Source organism: Trachinotus anak, unplaced genomic scaffold (assembly GCF_046630095.1).
Source record: "Trachinotus anak isolate AG129_WGS33_773 ecotype Australia unplaced genomic scaffold, CSIRO_AGI_Tana_v1 ptg000021l, whole genome shotgun sequence".
NCBI classification, from domain to species: Eukaryota; Metazoa; Chordata; class Actinopteri; order Carangiformes; family Carangidae; genus Trachinotus; species Trachinotus anak.
In genome coordinates, this window is record NW_027273872.1 from 26,015,749 (window position 1) to 26,028,300 (window position 12,552).

Here is a 12,552-nt window from a genome sequence, read left to right on the forward strand (position 1 = left end):
CAGAAAATAATGCATGTTACAATATATCACAAGAGGGGTTTAGCTGGAAACAAACCTGGTCTAATTCTCCATTAAGCCCATGGGGAGACACCATTTCCACGTTAATTATCCATCTCGTCTGTGTTTGTAAGAAGTGATGAGTGGGACCAGTACCTCCACTTGAGGGTGTGATAACTTCAGGTCAGTGGCTGAATGTCGGTGTTGGCTGAAATGTGGAGTTTTGTCCTGTCTGCTGATGGTGCTTTTGGGTTCAGTAATTTAACTGAGGAGAGTGTGTTTCATTTTACCAATGTACGATTTAAGGCAGGGGCATTTAAGAGCATGAATGAGAGGCACGTGTGGCGCGGGTGGCTAGTGCTATAATTTACACAGTGATTTGGTGTCAGAAGTCGTTGATGTGCTCTGAGAGTGGGCAAACTGAACAATGTCCACGTGGTAGGTGTCCGAGAGGAAGTGGTACGGAGTCTATTCTACGATTGTTTGTTACCAATGGTTTGTGTCATGCATGCACTATTGAGTCCTTCACGTTTCATTGTCTCTGAGTGTGATAATTGGTTTGTCCACAACGTCCAGTTGTGAGCTCATGCCAGTGTCTCATGCCAGGGGCGTGGCGCAGAGCACTTACTACACAGTTGACGGTGGGTTTTGAGTGGGCTGCAACAACAGGTTTTCTTTGTCAAAAGCAAACAAAATAGCACAGTATTCACAAAGTTTTGTTGCTTTATCTAGGGTCCCTGAACCTCTGAATCATGTCCTGGGCCTTTGAAATAAATTCAATTGTACCAGAGCACATTCGAAGAATTTTCCAACTGGAAAATTGTCTTAAAGCTTCTTGGAAGAATGTAGAGGCCAGTAAAGTCTGTGACTTTATTCATATCTTGCCTGAATATTGTTGTGGAAAAATAGTTTTTCTCTTATCTCTCTACTTATTTGAATGAACAAGAAACTGATACTGTCCAATGACTCTGACATGGTGAATATACCTGCCCAGAGCATAAACCTTTGTTGTGTGTCTTGGTGCCACCCTCTGATATGTTTAATACAAGAACTGACCTCACTGTTAAATACACAATCTACACACAAACAAAGAGAGGCAGGATAAGGTGTGTAGCTCCCATAGCCATTCCCTTAATTTGTTAATACTCTATTCAAAGCGAAAAAATTGTTTGTGAAGGAAAAGATTCACCAGGGAGATGATGAAGCTGTTAGAAGGACTGCTTTCTAATTTGTGTTGTAATGAACACTCTGTGCAGTTTAAAGCTTAATTTTGAGGGATGCTGGTGTGGAGAGATTCAGTGTCAAATGTAACTAAGGTGAGGTCATCAGTGTCCCAGAAGCACAACCTTGGAATTATACAGAAAAACCAAAAGCAAGAAGATCATCACTGACATAAGGCTGAGGTGACAGAGGACCAGCCATGGTCCATGTGCTTGGTGGCAGATTGCATCCCAAAAATCCGTTGGAGATGGACTCATCCGGGTAAAAGTAAACACACTTGAAAGATCAACAATGACCTGGTGCAGAACATGTAGCCATGGATAAAGGATGGTGGGGGGAGTGCATTTCGTCTGTTGGATCAGCGGACCCAGAGAAATAAATAAGAAATGAAGATAAATAGAGGAAAAGACATTAAGTCAGAGTTAAACCTTCATGATTGACAACTTTGATCATTTAATTGTTTTTTTATCAGCTGTCTTGCATAACATACACTTTAGTGGTGATTGGATCTTTAATTTTTAAACAGTGTTTAAAATTGTACAACTGCAGATATTTTATTTCATTATTCCGGTGCACTCTGGCAGCACTACACCTATGCTGGTAAAAATGTACTATCTTGTCTGTTGCACTTTGTTAGATATTGGTGAACGCCTTCAAAGACATTCCTGCTGGAGTCCTCTGCATTCATGAACCCTGGCTTCTCCTCTCCTCAACTCATCAGAAGGAAGGAATCTTGGAAGGCTGCGTTGTCATGAATAAACCCACCTCAGACAATGTGCCTCCTGTCTGACCCAGTTCAGGAACTGCACATGAAGTGTCCAGAATGTATCAAAAACATGTATCAGATATATATGGATATATCAATAACAAGCAATGTGCGTTTTATTGTGTTTATGTCATTTTAAATAAAAAGTTAATGAATACAAAAGCACTGAGTTGTGTGATTATCATTGAACAGTTTCAACCTAAATATTTGACTTAAATTATTTTAAAAAGTTGATCTTTCTGCTGAGATTAACTATAAATAATTTAGCTTTTAGTGTATTTAACTTAAATTGTTACTCACCACTCTTTTAGCATTAAGTCTGTTTCACTCAAACAAATTAGTTTCTCCATAATCAATGACTCATTTGGTTATTACATATTTTAAATTAAGTCGAGTTTTCCAGATTGACAGTGCGCTCCAGAAACACTGGATCCTAGGTTTGGCTAATTCATGTGTCATTTCCAGCTGAACACATATGTGCAGCAGGTAATTATGACCCATAGTTACTTTTTGTTGCTAGGCAACATTTAGTGGTTGTAGTAATTATGACAGGAGCAAAGGGAAAAGTGCTGTGATGTAGTTTATAGAGACAAAGTCCACATCAGGAGGAGGGTGAGGTGGATGGATGGGTCAACAAAACACAGGAACATGACACAGGAGAGCCGTGTTTGATTCCCATGTGAAAGTAGCAGTTCATGTTGTTTCTATTATCCATGACCATTCAACAAAGTTAACCATGTTGTTATTATTATAACCATGACAACAAAGATCTTCTAATGTTGAGGAACTCCTTATTTTAACCCAAATCACCATCTTTTCCACTCTTGGTACATTCCATGTGTTTATTATCGTAACCATGACAACCAACTGCCAGTAGGCCTGCCGCTGTAGGGGAGCTACTTCAGGAGACACTCCTATGGGTTGTATCAGAGGGTTGAAGAAAACCACCTGTGTGGTTGTTCAGGTTGGAGGACTGGTTGTCATTCAAGATATATTGGTGTGTAGCAGTGTGGCAGTGTATATGCCTGATCATAAATGATGAGAAATTTAAATAAAGAAATGACAAATATGTGTTTTGAAACAGTGTAACCATTGTATAGTTTGTCCATCAGAGAATAGTGACTGTAATACTGTGATATGTACTGCCCTGTACATTTGTGGGTCAAAAAAAAAAAGTGGGAAACAGCTAGCTAGGCTTTGTCCAGACAGTTAACAAAAACCACCAACCAGCTCCTCTAAAGCTCACAGCTTATATGTAAGTCTCACACAGGAGCACAACACTTGGCTGCAACCTGTGGCAGTTTGAATGCCGTCCACTCAACTGATGTCCTCTAATTGACCAGTCTAATTAGACCTGCCACAGAATCATAATGAACCCAAAATATTTTACTATTTCAAATTAGTAAAAACTTATTTCACTGTAGAACTGTACATATTGCACTGATTAGCTGAACACCTCTTTTCCTGCTCTCTCTCTCTGTCTCTCACACAAACATATTGACAATGCCCCCGTCTATCCGATGAAAATAGCATGGCATACTTGTTTATTTGCATATAGAGCAGAGAAGTGAAATCCATTCAAAAGTGGTCACTTGAAAGCCAATAGGAGATGCATTTTTAAGCCTTGGATCAACCCGAGATGCATGTTAATGCCAGGTCTGGACCGAGTCTGTGACGCTCCTGTGAGGTGGATATCAGGCTTTACGTTTCCCCTGCTGCTCATGTCCCTCCTGTCCTCTTACAGAGCTGTTTCCAGTGTGTGACTTTGCCGACTTCAAAGAAAACGTTTTAGAATGTAAGACTTCACCTCCCCGGGTGCTAGAAACAGGGATACAATGATGTTGAGCAATTTCACACAAGTCAGCTTTTCTACACCTGTCAAACTGACCTGAAGGGGGGTTGGCCACGACCTCATCCAAATGCATCTTGAGATCAGGCACAAGAGGAGGGCTGACAGCCTAGTGGCTGACGCTCTGTCTCATGGGTGATGTGTGAGCTCTGCAGGCAGCTCCTTCCACTTCAAGGCTGGGAAACCTGCAAGAAACACATCAGCAAAAAGAATAAACAAAGTCAAAGCAGCAGAAGCAGAGACATACTTTTGTCCCTTATGGGTCAAGCCTCAAACTAGAATTACTGCCCCACAGTTGTATCCCTCCACCAACCAGCCAAGTTGCAGGCAATATGGTTACAATCTCCCCCTCCTGAGTTACAGCCTTGAATAATAGTCAGAAGTGTTTTTGCAGACAATTATGTCAGTGAAATTGACCTTTGATCTTTTGGATATGAAATCATTTCATCGTTTTATACTATTAGATATTTGTGTTAAATTATGTAATAATTAGTATTTGTATTCATGAATTATGGCCAAAGAGTGTTTTGCACTCACAGTGACCTTGACCTTTAACCTTTGACCACCAAATTCTAATCCGCTCATCCTTGACTCCAAGTGAATGTTTGGGCCGGATGCAATGAAATTCCCTCAACCGTGTTTTGTGAGGTCACAGTGACCTTTAACTTTGACCTAATCAGTTCATCCGTGAGACTGAATAGACATTTGTGCCAAATTTGAAGAAATTCCCACAGGGACTTACTGAGATACCGTGTTCACAAGAATGGGACAGGCAGATGGACAGACAATGTGAAGAACTTAATGCCCACAGCCCTGGCTGTCCTGCATTGGCTCCTACATTGTCAATAATACAACTAGGGTAAACACCACTATCTCCACCTTCAGTATGTAACTATTCTTATAAAACCTGTCTTAGAACATAAAGTGTACAACTCTCTTACTCTGACAACAATATACCTCAAGACATGTAGTTACTGCTAAAAGCCTGTAAACACAGGTCAAAACAACAGAGGGTCCAGAGGGTTAAATATATCTGGATGACTCTACTACACTGAGAAGTAGCTGCTGTGTGTCCTTGTGTGTGGAGGCTACATACGCACACTCTACGTGAACTGATGTAAGTGACAGCCTGCAGTGTGTGTGTGTGTGTGTGCCTTGTGTATTCGGTAGCATGTGTCACTTTATCTCAGAGAGGGACCAGAAATCCCATTCCAGCAGTGACAGCACAGCACCAGCAGCTCTCCCCTCTGCTCTGTGTGGGAAGAGAAAAAATAATGCTGATGTTTAAAGTGTAGTTTCCTTCATTCACTGCTGTCACTCAAATGCACACGTGATGTTTGTAAAAGGAGCAAAAAAAAAAAAAAAAAAAGCCATTAGAAGAGCTCAAGTGTGGTAACTTCTGCCTGGAAAGCAGCATGAACAACTTAGTGGAATCTACGTTTAAATGGGGTCAAACCTCTTCCTGCTATTACTTTGAAAAAGTTCCAGGTTGAATTTGAAATGGATGGGCTTTCAATCATGGAGCTGAATGGAACAAATTCAGAGTTTCAGGGAAATGTGTTATATGTCAGTGTGAGAGTTTTTGTGTAAGTAGATAGCTTTTCTGACAGAAGAAAGACTTCAGGGATTGCAGGTTTTTTTTTGCTTTGGTCCTAGCTGGACACCTAATATCCAAAGCTGTTTGCTGCTTCAATGTAATCTGGTGAAGCAGGTTCAGATGCTCAAGCACATTCTAAATTTGCCATAACATAAATTTCACTGAATCGCCACATTACCTTAGAGTGCTTTGTGAAAACCTCTGGCCTCTGTGTATATTTTTTTATAATTTGATAAAATTCACAGTTGTATGCTGGGAATGGTTAATTCAAAAGAGAGGCTTCCTGAAGTCCTGAGGTCCTGGGAGGGCAGCAAGGGTTATTTTGCAGATCATGCAGAGACTATTAAATACCACAAAAGATGCACCACTCAGCAAAATAAAGCACCGCCAATTTCTGCATTGGGAGCAGAGAAAAAAATGACAGCTTTGGTTGCTGAGAGCAGTCGGTGCAAAGAGGATTATATGGATGGATGATCGCTATGATGATGCAAGAGCAGCTCCATCATGTGCTTTGCTTATGTTCGGGAAATGTCATGGTGTCACACTGAAAGCGGTGCATTGGACTTTGTTGTCAACAATGTGTTGAGCAGCTGGATGTTGGCTTTTAAGAAAACAGATGAAACATCAGTTTTCTCCTCCTGAACTTGACCAAATCACAAACAACATGAACACACAGTTTGCTTTTTACTGCATATCACAATTTTTTTCTTAGTATGGCAATAGAGAAGTAGAAGATACCTGCAAAATGATATTTTTTTCAATAAATGCAGCAATAGATTTTGAATGTGTCTCCTGACCTTCTGGTGGGGTCCAACTGAGCACGTGCAGGATTCTGATTGGAGGAATAACACTCCTTGCAACCGTCCCTTCTTGCAACCATCCCTTAATCAGCGCAAGGGTGACTCAAAAGGGAGGCTAGTTATTGGCTTTGGTATTGATATTAGTATTGGCACTGAAGTTTGCACAGTTAATAATTTGTAAGTTTTGCTATTGCTACGTAGCCAAAGTTAGCATTAACAGCTGTTAGCTTACCAATTTTGCCAAGAACTTCAGCCGTCATTGCATTTTCAATACAAGAGGTTATGATACACCCTCTGAGCATATTTCAGGACAGACTTGACGGCACCAGAAAGTGACGAGATGGGCCGACCGAGGTGGAGCTAGCTGGTTAGCATGCTAACTTCAGTAGAAGAAACTAAAGTGATAGAAATACAAGCAAAACAAGAGTTGACATTGGTGTGGCTTTCCACCACTGGACTCTCTCTTGGTGAGTAAAGGAATGAAATTTGATGCTGAACTCTCAACATTTCCTCTTGACTAGTAAGTAAACAGCTGTTAATGCTAAAGTCCAGAGATGGACAGAGTACTCGACCCCAGTACTTGAGTAAGAGTACAAATACTACCGGTCAAAATTTACTCCATTACAAGTAAAAGTAGCTCAGTCTAAATGTTACTCGAGTAAGAGTAAAAAAGTACTTGCTTTTAAAGGTACTTAAGTATCCAAAAGTACATGCTTTTAAATTTACTTTAAGTAAAAGTAAGAGTAAGAGTAAGAGTAAACTTCTTATTTTTCACATCAATGAATTACTATATTTTTTTCTAAATGAATTTAAGGACCTTTTAACTCCTGTTTCTGAGAATTAACTCTTTGAAACCACCTGCACTGATGTGCTTGCTTTTAGAACCACAATGTTATATAAAGCCTGCAGAAACACCTATAAGAACAAATAAAATGAATGGGATCATAAGAGGACAGCAGATGTTGCAGATGCAGTGTTTATTAACAATCATTAAAACTGTAACCAAATGAACCTGCACTGTCCAACTAACTCTCTATCATTTAGCTAAGTTGGGAACTGGAACCCCCTCAAAGACCAATGTTGTCCCCAGACCACTGGTTGAGAACCACTGCTTTACAAAAAACTACATCTCTGCTTTCAATAACTCAATGTTGAAGTCACTTGACTTTCCAGGAAGGACATGTACCAGTACAATATAGGAGCACAACAAACTCTGTCTCCCCATGTCTGTCTTGTCTGTCTCCGTGCCTGTCTCCCAATGTCCGTCTCCCCATGTCTGTCTTGTCTGTCTCCGTGCCTGTCTCCCAATGTCCGTCTCCCCATGTCTGTCTTGTCTGTCTCCGTGCCTGTCTCCCAATGTCTGTCTCCCCATGTCTGTCTTGTCTCCCCATGTCCCGATATTATTATCCGCTTTTACGTAGATCTCAGTGGAGAGCGTGCACTGTGATAGGTTTCATTCTTTGACAAACACAGCTTGTGTCCAATAGTATTTTAGAATAAAAAAAATTAAAAAAAAGAGCAGACCTGAAAGTAACGAGTACTTTTCAGCCTTCCTAGAAATTTACTCAAGTAAAAGTAAAAATATTTGTCTTGGAAATGTATTCAAGTAAGAGTAATAAGTACCAAAGAAATCTAATACTCAAGTAAAGTACAAATCCCCTGGATATGTACTTAAGTACAGTACTCAAGTAAATTTACTCCGTTACTGTCCACCACTGCTAAAGTCGGCTATGTAGCAACAGCAAAACTTAAAAATAGCTCCTTTACAGTTGAGGAAAGATTGTGATTATCATTATTAAAAGGCTAAAAGTTAATTGTGGGTCTGTGACAGGACACAAACTCACTTTATGAGGAACACTTGTACTGCTTATTCATGCAGTTATCAGCCAATCATGTGGCAGCAGTGGAACAATGAAACAGAGTAGAGGAAAAGTGTGATGTCAGTGACTTTGACTGTTGGTGCCAGTCAGGCTGGGGTGAGTGTTTCTGAAAGTGGTGATCTCCTGGGATTTTCACTCACAACTGTATAGAGTTTGTTCATGGCACAAAAACTAAATCATCTGGTGACTGGCAGTTCTTGCTTTCACCTGTGAAGCTTGACATTTTCTTGTGATTGTGCAGCAGATGTCCATTTGTTCATCTTTGCAGAGCAGGAGTCAACTGGATTGGTTTTATATATTTATAATTTCATTCCCTGCAACACTAGAGAGATTTCTAATCACTTCCTTCTCGCTGTAAAAACTGTGTACTGTTCACAATTGCACTTTGACCGTTGGGTAAATAATTAATTGAGGGCAAGTGGAGTTGAGTAATCCAAGGAGAATTCAGTGGCAAAGTAAAGGGACAGTTGTGGAGTATACTGCCACCCCTGGCAAACTGCAGTCCCTACAGTTTGTATTATGCTCAACATAAGGGGGCATAAGGCAGACATGGGGCCTCTGTTGTGCTTTATGTTCATTTTTTCTTTAATTGAAAATGTTGCTTTTCGATTGGTATTTGAAATGTTGGCAGAACTCCGATCTTTACTAATACTACTTTGCGAAATTACTCAGTTTGAAGAAAAAGCTCTGCAATCAGAATTTCCTTAAGCAAACGTACATGATACACATTTACAAAATCTTTTCACTCATTTTAACTCTTTTTAAACAGCTGGATACTTAAATTGGTGATTGCCAAGGATGCAAGCTGTGGTTTTCCTCTGTTTCCCTGACATGACTGACACTGGACCAACCAGTCATATGAAGTACTTGTACTTTACTGGAATTTTTTTATTTTATTTCTTATTTTATATGACATTATAATTGTATATTTGCAGACTAAGACTTTAAGAATTACCAGACAGTGTAGAAGTAGACAGGAAACAAGACAAGAGAATGGTATATGACATAAAACACAGGTCCTTGGTTAGAATTGAACCTTCAGCATTGCACTTATATTTCATGCACTTAAACTATTGACTGTCAGGACAACTCAAGGTTGTTAAAATTATAATGTTAATTTTAATTCTAATGTCTGAGCTGACCTTGTTTCAGGAGGAGCAGCAGAGAAGGCAGTTACCTTCAGGAGTTTTACAATTAATATGACTTTTTTTTTCTTTTAGTGTACTCACTTATAACTCTGTTCTACTGTGTGAAACTTGAGGTTTTAGCTGCATTGCACTGAAGTGAGTGCTGTGCAGCGGTTGCAGTGGCTTGTCTAGTAACTGAATAGATGTGGTATGCACTTTGTCACTGATAAAAGAGGGTGCTTTGAGGGGATTTTGTCCAACAGTCCAACCCTGCATATCATATCTTATGATATTGTGTGGTGTGATTGTAGACAGGAGAGAAACTGACAGCACCGTCTGGTTTAATTTTGTACATTTAAGATGATTGACAATATGATTATCTTTCTATGTCACATTATCTCAACAATTCAGACCCAAATGAAACAGACATGACTGCAAAACATCAACACTGTTAATGTTAAGCTTCCTCTGAAGACAGACTGTCACCCACCTCAAAAGGAAAATGCAACATTGTGTTGGTCGTTCATCTGGGATTTGATTAAAGCTGCTGACACAGTATTTCGCTTTACATCTGGATACTGCAGGTGCTCGTATTTCATCAGACTAAATGGCAGACATGTTGGGCAAAATTACAGCCTGTGCACCCCTGATCTATGTCAGTCCTCATCTGACTGTCACTTTCTCTTTGACATTTTCCTTCACATCTTTGGCACTCACTGTTGGTGCTGTTTTTGAGCCCACCTCTGTCAGTAAATTGTCACCTCTGTCAAGTTTTTATGTTCACCTTTGATGTTCAACTCGTATTTCTTTCACACTGACCCTCTAAGAGACTGTCTGGCCATTAAACAGTGGTGGGGGGGGGGTTCTCTGACTCCTTTTTCCAGGTAATTTCTGTTGATGATGTTTCTATAATGAGCCTCTTTTGTTTATAGCCTCACAGTCGCTCGGGGTGCTGAGACCATTTCATTACATCCGTTGAATATCTTATAATTATATTATGAAGCAGAGTCCAAATGGAAACTTTTTTTTTTAATTAAACTTTTTTCTACAAACCAGGTATAATAAGATAATGATGAGAGTGTGTGTGTTGTGTGTATATCTGTGTCTTTTAATAAAAGCAGTGTTGGCATTAACATTCTTACTGCTGCTTGAAATGACATTGTAATTTTGTCAGCTGTATAAATATTACAGACTGGATGCTGAAGCATGCGATTCATGTTTTAATGACTTTTATGGCTCATTAATGAGGGGAAAATACCACCAAATGCCAAGAATTACCAGGGACTGGCAGCTTGTTTCAGGATGGATTTTCACATTTATGTACACATGTATTCTTGACTCTGTTGTGAGGGGCAACACCATAAATCTCTCTATTCTGCCTTATGACCTCTGGTTGCACATGACACATTAGAAACAACAGGTTAAAACCAGGTAGAAAAAGTAAGATGACTTAGATTCTTCATTATAAAAAGTTTATTTCTGTTGTAACAATATCATCTTTTTTGGCTTTTTATTAAATTTAGATCAGATTAATTTAACATTAAATGGGAAGTTTGTCCAAATGACAAAAATGAAAACATACAGTACAAACAGAAAAAAACATCAGCCCTGTCTTGCATGTCATTCTAAAATGTATCACAGTTTTAGCAATGCATGGTCCAGACTGACATATCTCTACAACTGTGAGAAGGACGTTCATGGTTTCCAGACAACGAATCCTAATGTCTCTGGTGAATCTCTGACCTTTACATTGTGTTTGGTGCTAATTTGCATCCTGACACATTAAACTAAGGCTACATTTTAATGTGAAATGAAACTGTAGTGATGTCCTCAGAGTTCAAACTTTTGTATTGCCACCAGGATTGAGTTCATGAGTAATGTTGATTATTTCGGGACCAGAAAGGAGCTTTACAGGAGAGATAAACTTCATCCACAGCCACCAGACTGCTCAGCACAAACCCTGTCCTTCATTTACAGTGCCTATGATGTTTTAGGAGGATAGGCGGCACTGGTACCCTCTCATAAGTTGGGCCATATGCTGCTTTATCAGACCCTTACTGCATTTTCTTTGATAACACTCTTGATCCCATTTTACCAACTCTGGTAAAACTCCATAAATGGTGGCCCCCCTGCTAACTCAGCTGATATTTTTGCTGGCAGACTCTGCTGTAATGTCCCATATGTCATGTTGTGATGACACAGTGGTCATCTTTCATCAGTGTACTAAACCGGTTTTAGATTATATTGCTCCTGTGAAAATGGCTTTCGGATGATGAGGAGGGAAAAGGACATTGCAGGAAATCAAGCTTTGAGAGCCCTTAATTAGCTACAAATCAGAAACGCAATGCAACCATATTTTAAATATATAACAAACACAATTAATTAATACACAATGCACAATTCTCTTTTTCTACCATAGATAAAGTCAAATAATCCACAACTTCCAGTCTCCTGTCACAACTAAATAATGACGATGAGGACTTACGCTCCCATCATGACTCTTTCTCCTCCTGCCCACTACATTAACAAATGTTGCACCAGTCAGTGCTGATGATCTTGGAAAAGTGGTAAACTGTTTCACTTCCTCCCACTTCTTTTTAAAAACCATTTCTGGCTGTTTATTGGAGGACATTTTATTGATGACAAACATGACCTCCCAATCAGCTCACTAAAATCTGCAGTTAAGGGGCTATTTGTAAGGTTTCTTGCTCAGGGAGGGTGATTGTCGCTTTGGCCATTGTTGCGTCTACAAGACAAGAGGTCAAAATATGGCCTCTGAGCAGAGCTACATCTTCAGGGCAGATTGGAGGCTGCAGGGAGTCACTATTGTGATGTGATGAGACAGCCTGAGGCTAGTGGGTTAGCATACTAACTTCAGTAGAGGAAAGGACGAGTCAACATTGACGTTGCTTTCCACCACTGGAGACAGCTGTTGGCGAGGAAGGGAATGAAATTTGATTATGAACTTGTTTCTTCTAGACCAGTAAGTAAACACCTGTTAATGCTAACGCTGGTGATGTAGCAATAGCAACACTTAGAAGCCCATGCTAGACCTGCCGGCCAATCGCTAACCTCCTGGTTTTAAGCAAAATTATTGAAAAGTCGCATTGGGTCATAGTGACGATGATAAAATGTACATTGTAATACTGGATAATTGCATCATGTTAATGAGAGGATGGAGAGGTGGGTTGTCCTGTTTGGACCAGCACTGGTTTTCATTGCATCTTGAAGGTCATGACTTCAGTGGTTCAATTTAAGCTCCAAAATGTTTTTATCTCATGTGGTGTTCTGCAGGGGTTCATTCTTCGCCCCTTG